The following is a 12173-nucleotide window of genomic DNA, read 5'->3' as shown; positions in this document are numbered from 1 at the left end:
CATGTCAAGCTGAGATACAACCAGAAAGGGTGCTTCCTGTTGTGCATCTGTAAAATCTGGTGTACATAGTGTACATGCCGAAGTTTCTTAGCCTCCTGAGAAAGTCAAGGCGTCGTTGGGCTTTCTTAACTATAGCGTCAGCAGAGAGGGACCAGGACTTTAACTTTCCAAATATTGATTGGAACCTTTGTAGGTCAAATAGTTTGTATGGGGCAGTTTTTGTGTAGTGTGTGCGGGAAGGTTTCCTGACACAATATGTGGATGGGCCGACTAGAGGTGAGGCCACATTGGATTTGGTACTGGGAAATGAACCGGGCCAAGTGTTAGATTGGTTGTTGGTTGTTGGGAGAGCAATTTGGAGATAGTGACCACAATTCGGTGTCTTTTGTTATTGCAATGGAGAGGGATAGGGCCGTACGGCAGGGCAAGGTTTACAATTGGGGGAGGGGTAATTATGATGCGATTAGGCAAGAATTAGGGGGCATAAGTTGGGAACAGAAACTGTCAGAGAAAGGAACTAATGAAAAGTGGAACTTTTTCAAGGAACAAATACTGGATGTCCTTGATAGGTATGTTCCTGTCAGGCAGGGAGGAAATGGCCGAGTGAGGGAACCATGGTTCACAAAAGAGGTGGAATGTCTTGTGAAAAGGAAGAGGGAAGCTTATGTAGGAATGAGGAAACAAGGTTCAGATGGCTCGATTGAGGGTTACAAGTTAGCAAGGAATGAGCTGAAAAAGGGGCTTAGGAGAGCTCGGAGGGGACATGAGAAGTCCTTGGCGGGTCGGATCAAGGAAAACCCCAAGGCTTTTTACTCTTATGTGAGGAATAAAAGAATGACCAGGGTGAGGTTAGGGCCGGTCAAGGACAGTAGTGGGAACTTGTGTATGGAGTCAGTAGAGATAGGCGAGGTGATGAATGAATACTTTTCTTCAGTGTTCACCAAGGAGAGGGGCCATGTTTTTGAGGAAGAGAAGGTGTTACAGGCTAATAGGCTGGAGGAAATAGATGTTCGGAGGGAGGATGTCTTGGCAGTTTTGAATAAACTGAAGGTCGATAAGTCCCCTGGGCCTGATGAAATGTATCCTAGGATTCTGTGGGAGGCAAGGGATGAGATTGCAGAGCCTTTGGCGTTGATCTTTGGGTCCTCGCTGTCCACGGGGATGGTGCCAGAGGACTGGAGAATGGCGAATGTTGTTCCTCTGTTTAAGAAAGGGAATAGAAATGACCCTGGTAATTATAGACCGGTTAGTCTTACTTCGGTGGTTGGTAAATTGATGGAAAGGGTCCTTAGGGATGGGATTTACGACCATTTAGAAAGATGCGGATTAATCCGAGATAGTCAGCACGGATTCGTGAAGGGCAAGTCGTGCCTCACAAATTTGATAGAATTTTTTGAGGAGGTAACTAAGTGTGTTGATGAAGGTAGGGCAGTTGATGTCATATACATGGATTTTAGTAAGGCGTTTGATAAGGTCCCCCATGGTCGGCTTATGATGAAAGTGAGGAGGTGTGGGATAGAGGGAAAGTTGGCCGATTGGATAGGTAACTGGCTGTCTGACCGAAGACAGAGGGTGGTGGTCGATGGAAAATTTTCGGATTGGAGGCAGGTTGCTAGCGGTGTGCCGCAGGGATCAGTGCTTGGTCCTCTGCTCTTTGTGATTTTTATTAATGACTTAGAGGAGGGGGCTGAAGGGTGGATCAGTAAATTTGCTGATGACACCAAGATTGGTGGAGTAGTGGATGAGGTGGAGGGCTGTTGTAGGCTGCAAAGAGACATAGATAGGATGCAAAGCTGGGCTGAAAAATGGCAAATGGAGTTTAACCCTGATAAATGTGAGGTGATTCATTTTGGTAGGACAAATTTAAATGTGGATTACAGGGTCAAAGGTAGGGTTCTGAAGACTGTGGAGGAACAGGGAGATCTTGGGGTCCATATCCACAGATCTCTAAAGGTTGCCAGTCAAGTGGATAGAGCTGTGAAGAAGGCCTATAGTGTGTTAGCTTTTATTAACAGGGGGTTGGAGTTTAAGAGCCGTGGGGTTATGCTGCAACTGTGCAGGACCTTGGTGAGACCACATTTGGAATATTGTGTGCAGTTCTGGTCACCTCACTATAAGAAGGATGTGGAAGCGCTGGAAAGAGTGCAGAGGAGATTTACCAGGATGCTGCCTGGTTTGGAGGGTAGGTCTTATGAGGAAAGGTTGAGGGAGCTAGGGCTGTTCTCTCTGGAGCGGAGGAGGCTGAGGGGAGACTTAATAGAGGTGTATAAAATGATGAAGGGGATAGATAGAGTGAACGTTCAAAGACTATTTCCTCGGGTGGATGGAGCTATTACAAGGGGGCATAACTATAGGGTTCGTGGTGGGAGATACAGGACGGATATCAGAGGTAGGTTCTTTACGCAGAGAGTGGTTGGGGTGTGGAATGGACTGCCTGCAGTGATAGTGGAGTCAGACACTTTAGAAACATTTAAGCGGTTATTGGATAGGCACATGGAGCACACCAGGATGGTAGGGAGTGGGATAGCTTGATCTTGGTTTCAGATAAAGCTCGGCACAACATCGTGGGCCGAAGGGCCTGTTCTGTGCTGTACTGTTCTATGTTCTATGTTCTATGACAGGTTGTTGGTAGTCTGACCACCTAGAAAATTGAAGCTCTCGACCATTTCTACTTCACCCCCATTAATGTAGACAGGGCGTTTCCTCCACTATGCTTCCTGAAGTCGATGACTATTTCCCTTTTACTGGCATTGAGGGAGAGATTATTGTTGCCGCACCGGTTCACCAGATTCTCTATCTCTTTCCTGTGCTCCGTCTCATCATTGTTTGAGATCCGACCCATTACAGTGGTGTCATCAGCAAACTTGATAATGGTCAAGCAGATGAACATAGAGTATGGATCGGCATGTGGAAATATGAGACTAGTGTGATCCTATCGCTTCTTGGCCTTTTGGCTAAGATCAAGTATGGTATCTGTTCTTCAGGGATAAAATCATGATCATGCAGGTTGATCTCCCAGGTTAGGATTGAGTCAATGATCAGGATAGCTGATGAGGTTAAACCGAAGTGTAACTCGAGGCAGGTTTTTTACACAGAGGGTGGTGAATGTCTGAAATGCGTTGCCAGGGAGATGGTGGGAGTAGGTGCGATAGCAGTATTTAAGGGGCATCTGGACAAATACATGAATACAATGGGAATGGAAGGATACGGACTCCCTAAATGCATACGGTTTTAATTTAGGCAGGCATCATGATCGGTGCAGGCTTGGAGGGCCGAAGGGCCTGTCCCTGTGCTGTACTGCTCTTTGTTCTAACACTTGAAAGGCAGGGATAGTCCGCACTGACTTGTTGGTGGAAGATCCTGTCCAACTAATTTAATTGAGTTTTTTGAAAAGGTAACTAAATATGTTGAATGGGGAAGCATAGCTGATGTGGATTTTGGTAAGGCCTTTGACAAGGTCCCACATGGAAGCCTGGTTCAAAAGGTTAGAGCCCATGGGATCCAAGACAAGTTGGCAAATTGAATCGAAAATTGGCTTGTCAATGGGAGGTAAAGGGTGGGCTGCTTTTGCGATTGGAAGCCTGTGACCAACGGTGTACCACAGGGATGAGTGCTGGGACCTTGCTGTTTGTTTTACAAATATACATTATACCTTCTACATTAACATCAAAGTCATTAATTAATAAGTTTGCAGATGACACAAAAATTGATAATGTTGACAGTGAGGAGATAGTCTCGGGCTACAGACTGATGTTGAAAAGGTGGTAAATTAGGCAGAACAATGAAAGATAGAATTTAATCCTGATAAGTGTGAGGTGATGCATTTTGGGAGATTTAATAAGGGTAGGATATACACAATGAACGGTAGGTCCCTAGGGAGGAACAAAGGTGTACAAGTCCATGGATCCCTGAAGGTGGCAGCACAGGTAGATACTGTGGTGAAGAAGGCAATTGGAATGCTTGCCTTCATTAGCTGGGGCTTAGAATATGGGAGGAGGGAGGTCTTGGTACAACTTTATAAAACATTGGTTAGGCTACAGGTGGAATATTGTGCGCAGTTCTGGTCGCCACACTATCGGAAGGACCTGATTGCACTGGAGAGGGTGCAAAGGACATTCACCAGAATGTTGCCTGGGATGGAAAGTTTCAGCTATGAGGAGAGACTGGATAGGCTGGGTTTGTTTTCCCTGGAGCAGAAGAGGCTGAGGGAGGATCTGATTGAGGTTTACAAAATTATGAGAAGTTTCGATAGGGTAGATGGTAAGAGAATATTTCCCCCGGCACAGGTGTCTAAGAGCAGAGGGCATAGGTTTAAGGTGAGGAGGAAGTGGTTTAGAGGAGATCTGAGAAAGAATTTTTCACCCGGAGAGTGGTGGAAATATGGAACGCGCTGCCTGAGAGGGTGGTGGAGGCAGGAACTCTCGCTACATTTAAGAAACATCTGGACAAGCACTTCAATCACCAAGGCAGAGTAACTATGGATCAAGTGCTGGTAAATGGGATTAGTATAGATTGGTATTGGATGGTCAGCATAGACATGGTGGGCCGAAGGGCCTGTTTCTGTGTTGTATGATTCTGAGTTGCTGATTTGAGGCCGTGGCAATGGCAGCCAGATTCTCAATCTGGAGGCAGAATCTGCATTCCCACAGGACTTTTAACAACCTCAGGAGCTCCCAAAACACTTTACAGACTGTTTTAATTAATTATTTCACAGAACCATAGAAATAGAATCATAGAAACCCTACAGTGCAGAAAGAGGCCATTCGGCCCATCGAGTCTGCACCGACCACAATCCCACCCAGGCCCTATCCCCATATCCCCACATATTTATCCGCCGATCCCTCTAACCTACACATCCCGGGACACTAAGGGGCAATTTAGCATGGCCAATTAACTTAACCCGCACATCTTTGGACTGTGGGAGGAAACGGGAGCACCCGGAGGAAACCCACGCAGACACAGGAAGAATGTGCAAACTCCACACAGACAGTGACCCGAGCCGGGAATCGAACCCAGGTCCCTGGAGCTGTGAAGCAGCAGTGTTAGCCACTGTGCTACCGTTCCGCCCCAACAATGGGGCTCGTCCGGGATGTGGATGTGGATGTGGATGTCGCTGGCTAGGCCAGCATTTATTGCTCATCCCTAATTGCCCTTGAAGCTATCAACAGATCCAGGCAGCAGGCGATCGACGGGGTCGTCCATCCTCACTGTCTGCCCCTCTACCGCGGCTATATCCGCGGCCAGGTGTCCCTGGAGAGGGAGCATGTGGTGTTCACGGGTGCAGTTGACACCTTCCGCACCCGCTGGACACCGCAGGGGCTGGGGTGTATTATAAACCCCGAAAATCACATTATGATTTAATGTTTTAAGTTTCCTTTCGACTTTGTTTTTTGCTCGGGCTGTTCCCCCTCCTTTTGGGGAGCTGCCCCTTTTAATTTGTCCCTGAGTTAATTTGAGTTTGTTTATTTGGTTGGTGTTGAAAGATATCACTAATTGCCTTTGAGAAGGTGGTGATGTGCAGCCCTCTTGAACCGCTGCAGTCAAGGTGATGTAGGTATGCCCACAATGCTGTTAGAGAGGGAATTCCAGGATTTTGAGCCAACGGCAGTGAAGGAAGGCGGTATGTTTCCAAGTCAGGGTGGTGAGTGGCTTGGAGGGGAACCTCCATGTGGTGGTGTTCCCAGGTATCTTGCCCTTGTCCTAGATGATTGTGGTTATGGGTTTAGAAAGTGCTGTTTATTAAATGGAATATATGAAGGGAATTAGATTCTTTGGGGACCCTCACTGGTAGACACCGACACTGGTAGGTGTTAGGGGTTTCTAGATTTAACAGTTTAGCACCTATCGGAAATTAGAAGGAGCTCACAAGAATGAAAGGGCCCTCAATAACAAAGATAGATTGAATCATAGAATTCCTACAGTACAGAAGGAGGCCATTCGGCCCATCGAGCCTGCACTGACAACAATCTCACCCTATCCCGGTAACCCCTCATAGTTACTCTGCTAATCCCCCTGACACTAGGGTTAATTTAGCATGGCCAATCCACCTAATCTGCACACCTTTGGACTGTGGAAGGAAAGCGGAGCACCCGGAGGAAACCCACACAGACACGGGGAGAATGTGCAGACTCCACACAGAGTGACCCAACCCCAAGCCGGGAATCGAACCCGGCTCCCTGGCGCTGTGAGGCAGCAGTGCCAACCGCTGTGCCATTGTGCCGCCCCAATTGGTTAGAATTTGTTTTCCTTGCAGAAGAGATTTGATAGAGCTGTTCAAAATCACAAGAGTTTTGGACAAAGTAGACGGGGAGAAACTGACCCCACTCATGAAAGGATCGAGAACGAGAGGGCACAAATTTAAATTAATTAGAAAAATAAGCAGTAGTGAAATGAGGAAGAACTCTATGATACAGTTGGGGTCTGGAAGGTGCTACCTGAGAGTGTGGTGGAGGCATGTCCAACTGAAGCATTCAGAAGGAATCGCTTCTCGGCCTTTTGGCTAAGATCAAGTGTAGTATGGACAGGCTGCACTTGGTTGAGGTCATTAGGTTACATTTAAGTTTCATTTTCATATGAAGCAATTATTAAAAGCGGCATCTCGGCCTTTTGGCTAAGATGCAAATGAGATCAAGCCTTGGAGGAGGAGGATTTGCGCCTACTCCAATCAGCTTGGCTCATGTCGATCAGGCCCAAGACAGGAGTGGAGGCCCTGTCTTGTCAGCTTGGATCGGGAATGTCTCAACTTGTTAAGACTCTGAATTGGACTTGATTTGATTGAATTGGAAAAGTTTTTTTTTTTAAAATTCAGAAGGGAATTGCTTTATTCGCTGACAAGCCTGTGCAGCGTTTTGGGGAGAAGGAAGGAGAACGGCACAAGTGAATCGTTTGGATGGCACAGACACAATAGGCTGAATGGCTTCCTCCTGTACTGTAATCGTTCTGTAATCATTAAATTATTAATGTTTCTCGTGTGTCGGTGCAGACTCGATGGGCTGAAGGGCCTCTTCTGCATTGTACGATTCTATGATCAAGTAGGTCGAGGACAGAAGTGTGAGTGTGAGAGCAAAGTGGTGATTTTAAATGGTAAGCAACAGGAAGGTTGGGGTCAGGCTTGCAGACTGAGTGGAGTGTTCCACAAAATGGCCACCCATTCTGTGCTTAGTCTCCCCAGTGTAGAGAAGACCGCATTGTAAACAGTGAATACAATTGAAAACAACAGTGACTAAATTGAAAGATGTACCAAGTGAATCGCTGCTTCACCTGGAAGGAATGTTTGGGGCCTTGGATGGTGAGAAAAGGGCACATGCTATATCTCCTGTGTGTCCATGGGAAGAGGATGAGATGTTGGGGGTGATAGAGGAGTGAATAATAGAATCCCTCCAGTGCAGAGAGAGGTCATTCGGCCCGTCGAGTCTGCACCAACTCTCTGACAGAGCATCTTACCCAGGTCCTTTCCTTGAGCCCTATCCCTGTCACCCTACACGTTTACCTGGACATCTTTGGACACTAAGGTGGTGAAATGATCCACTAAATACAGAGGCTGTTGGGGGAAGTTGAGGACAAGAGGGAGCCCATCGTGGTTCTGGGAGTGAGGGGAAGTGTAGGAGATGGGTTTGACACAATTGTGGGCCCAGTGAACCAGAATGGGTGGGACCGTTGGTGGGGTTGGGAGGAGAAAGGGTGACAGATCAGAAACCCTTTGTGTGAAAGGTGTATTGTCAGAGCAGATGTGATGGAGAAACGGGGAAAGTGGAATGAATCCTTGCAGCCCGTAGGATGGGGAGAAATGGGGTGGTGATAGCTGTAGGAGTTAGTGAGCTTAAACGAACATTATCACAGAATCCCTACAGTACAGAAGGAGGCCATTAAGCCCATCAAGTCTATACCGACAGCAATCCCACCCAGACCCTATTCCCATAACCCCACATATTTACCCTGCTAATTCCCCTGACACTATGGTCAATTTAGCATGGCCAATCAACCTAACCCACACATCTTTGGAGTGTGGGAGGGAAGCAGAGCACCCGGAGGAAACCCACATAGATACGGGGAGAATGTGCAAACTCCAGATAGACGGTGACCCAAGCCAGTCAGTAACAGGTGGCAGCAGGAAATTCCGCCATTTCCAAACAAATCGCCATATTTAGGGAGCAGTGGGCAGCCTTCATGCCGGCTGTACTTGTAGTCAGCTGTGTTGGGCGGAGGGGCTGGGGGTGAATGAGGGACGATTGATGGGAATGTGAGGAACCTACAGATCTTTTGTTCCCAGTGGCCAGAAGAAGGAGAAGGCCAGCAAGACCATCTGGAATAGCCCCTCAAGCCTGCTCCACCAGTCAATAAGATCATGGCTGACCTAACTGTGACCTTGACTCCACTTTGCTGCCTGTTCCCCCATAACTGTCCATTCCCTCATCAATCGGAACTCTGTCTGATTCAGCCTGGAATGTATTCAGTGACCCGCAGTCTCCACTGCCATCAGGGGGAGAGAATTCTAAACACTCAGGGAAAAAAAGATCCTCCTCATTTCTCTCCCCATCGTTCTACTTCCCCCAGATTTTCCTCTCACCATCCACACTGCCTCCTCAGGGCCTTGTATATCTCAACATGACCAGCTCCAAACTCCAGTGAGTAGAGGCCCAAGCTCCTCAACCTTTCCCTGTAAGGCAACCTTTCATGCCAAGAATCAGCCAAGTGAACCTTCTCTGAACTGCTTCCAATGTTGCTCTATCCTTCCTTAAGTAAGGAGACCAAAACTGTACCCAGTACTCATGGTGTAGCCTCACCAATGTGCTGCATATCTGAAGCAAGACTTTTATACTCTACCCCCAAGTCGTGGCTGGGGGCGGCTGAGGAAGTCATCAGCCACAGGATGGTCTCATTCATCTGGGTGCAGCGCTGCAAGTGTTTTAATGACCTGTTCGGTAAGTGGTATGGCCCACAATCAGAACTGGTGGTTGCTTTGCCGAGACTGATTCGCTACTTCACGGGCGGCACAGTGGTTAGCACTGCTGCCTCACAGCGCCAGGGACCAGGGGTTCAATTCTGACCTTGGGTGACTGTGTGGAGTTTGCACCTTCTCCCCGTGTCAACACGGGGTTTCCTCTGGGTGCTCCGGTTTCCTCCCACACTCCAAAGATGTGCAGGTTAGGTTGATTGGCCATGTTAAATTGCCCCTTAGTGTCAGGGGGATTAGCAGGGTGAATACGTGGGGTTACAGGGATACGGCCTGGGTGGGATTACGGTTGGTGCGCACTCGATTGTCTGAATGTCTCCTGCATTAGAGAGATTCTATGATTCTATAATTGTGGCAGACCTCCCAGTGACGTGATGGCGCATATGGAAACTCGTACAGTGGTGAAGAGCACAGTTGGAATCTGAGACAAGAGTGACGCTGTGAGTATGTGTGTTTGCAGGAGAACCACGCTGACAATGCTCAGGAACATTTGAGGCTGAGCCAGTTTATACCGGTTTACCATAACCTCCTTGACTGTATACTGTCTACCCCTATTTATATAGCACAGTATCCTGGATAACTACTTTTTCATCGAGCCATGTCACCTTCAATGATTTGTGTACAAACACCCCCAGGTACCCCTGCTACTGCACTCCCTTCAGAGTTGTACCCTTTATTTTATATAGCCTCTCACTGTGTGAAGTGTTCACGGTCACTTCCTGACTTCCTGATACTTCAGCGGTCACGGGCATTCAGCCTCTGATCTTCGGGTAAGCGTTCTCCAAGGCGGCCTTCACGACACACGACAGCACAGAGTCGCTGAGCAGAGACTGATAGCCAGGTTCCGCACACATGAGGACGGCCTAAACCGGGATCTTGGGTTCATGTCACACTATCTGTAACCCCCACGATTTGCCTGGGCGTGCAAAATCTCACTAACTGTCCTGGCTGGAGGCAATACACATCTCTTTAACCTGTGCTTAACCCTCTCTCCACTCACATTGTCTGTACCTTTAAGACTTGATTACCTGTAAAGACTCGCATTCCAACCATTATTTTGTAAATTGAGTTTGTGTCTTTATATGCCCTGTTTGTGAACAGAACTCCCACTCACCTGACGAAGGGGCAGCGCTCCGAAAGCTTGTGTGGCTTGTGCTACCAAATAAACCTGTTGGACTTTAACCTGGTGTTGTTAAACTTCTTACTGTGTTCACCCCAGTCCAACGCCGGCATCTCCACATGGTGTACATACACACACAGTGCTGTTAGGGAGGGAGTTCTAAGGTTTTGACCCAGCGACAGTGAAAACTAAGCAATATATTTCCAAGTCAGGATGGTGAGAGAATTGGAGGGGAACCTTCAGGTGGTGGTGTTCCCAACGTGTCTGTTATCTTTGTCCTTGTAGATGGCCGAGGTTGTGGATTTGGAAGGTGCTGTCTAAGGAACCTTGGTGAGTTCCTGCAGTGCATCTTGCAGATGGTACACACTGTGCCAGTGTTGAAGGGAGTGAATGTTTAAGGTGGTGGATGGGCCTGGAAGGTGTTAAGTTTCTTGAGTATTGTTGGAGCCGCACCATCCAGGCAAATGGAGAGTATTCCATCACATTCCTGACTTGTGTCTTGTAGTTGGTGGACAGGATTCGGTCAAGAGGTGACTTCCTCGCAACAGGATTCCCGGCCTCTGATCTGTTCTTGTAGCCGCAGTATTTACATGGCTAGTCCCGTTCAGTTTCTGGTCATGGGTAACCCTCGGGCTTCAGCAATTCAGTCCATTGAGTCTACACTGATTCTTTGACAGAGCACCTTACCCAGACACACACCCCTGCCCTATCCCCATAAGTGTGGCTTTTGCTACCAAATAAACCTGTTGGACTTTAACCTGGAGTTGTTAAACTTGTGGCTATCCCCATAACTCAGTGAATCTTGGGACACTAAGGGGCAATTTAGCAAGGCCAATCAACCTAACCTGCAAATCTTTGGACTGTGGGAAGAAACCCGAGCACCCGGAAGAAACCCACGCAGACATGGGGAGAACGTGCAAACTCCACACAGACACAGTCACCCAAGGCTGGAATTGAACCCGGGTTCCTGGCACTGTGAAGCAGCAGTGTTTGCCACTGCGGGCTGTTCCTTGGGATATCTGATACAATGATCTACAGTAAATACTGATACAAAGTTAATTATTCATTATGTCCACCCTTTATTCTCAGTGTCAATAATGTTATCAGTGTTCAAGAGGCACTCAATTGCTCCTGACCCTCCTTTTCCTGATATTATTAAAATGTTTGTACTAATTGTGATATCCTTTGCATGTTTCACTTCACACTCCTTTTTCTAACTCTTGCCAACTACTTTGTCACCCTGTTCTGATCTTTGTCTGATATTTGATTTGATTTATTATTGTCACATATACAGTGAAAAGTATTGTTACTTGCACGCTATGCAGACAAGGCATATGTTCATAGAGAAGGAAAGGAGAGAGTGCAGAATGTAGTGTTACAGTCATAGCTCGGGTGTAAAGATCAACTTAATGCGAGGTAAGTCCATTCAAACCTCTCCCAGCCATTAGGAAATGTGCTTTTTTTTTATTTGATTTTGATTTGATTTGATTTGTTATTGTCACATGTATTAACATACAATGAAAAGTATTGTTTCTTGCATGCTATACAGACAAAACATACCGTTCATAGAGAAGGAAAGGAGAGAGTGCAGAATGTAGTGTTACAGTCATAGCTAGGGTGTAAAGATCAACTTAATGCAAGGTAAGTCCATTCAAACCTCTCCCAGCCGTTAGGAAATGTGCTTTTTATTATTTGATTTGATTTTGATTTGATTTGTTATTGTCACATGTATTAACATACAATGAAAAGTATTGTTTCTTGCGTGCTATACAGACAAAACATACCGTTCATAGAGAAGGAAAGGAGAGAGTGCAGAATGTAGTGTTACAGTCATAGCTAGGGTGTAGAGAAAGGTCAACTTAATGCAAAATAGGTCCATTCAAAAATCTGACGGCAGCAGGGAAGAAGCTGTTCTTGAGTCGGTTGGTACGTGACCTCAGACTTTTGTATCTTTTTCCCGACGGAAGAAGGTGGAAGAGAGAATGTCCGGGGTGCGTGGGGTCCTTCATTATGCTGGCTGCTTTTCCGAGGCAGCGGGAAATGTAGACACTGTCAATGGATGGGAGGCTGGTTTACGTGATGGATTGGGCTACATTCATG

The 12173-nt window shown here is 47.0% G+C and overlaps 1 protein-coding gene and 2 pseudogenes across 1 annotated transcript in view; all 3 read left to right on the top strand.

The window, feature by feature from the left end:
* Positions 1–12173, top strand: part of LOC144497157 (2-5A-dependent ribonuclease-like) — a 62006-nt gene that overhangs the window by 1246 nt on the left and 48587 nt on the right. The gene's annotated exons all lie outside the window — the stretch shown is intronic.
* Positions 2935–3036, top strand: LOC144498031 (U2 spliceosomal RNA; annotated as a pseudogene).
* Positions 6480–6586, top strand: LOC144498064 (U2 spliceosomal RNA; annotated as a pseudogene).

Source organism: Mustelus asterias, chromosome 8 (assembly GCF_964213995.1).
Source record: "Mustelus asterias chromosome 8, sMusAst1.hap1.1, whole genome shotgun sequence".
Classification (NCBI taxonomy): domain Eukaryota; kingdom Metazoa; phylum Chordata; class Chondrichthyes; order Carcharhiniformes; family Triakidae; genus Mustelus; species Mustelus asterias.
The sequence above is the reverse complement of the archived record's forward strand: the minus strand, read 5'-3'. Positions and strand labels throughout refer to the sequence as shown.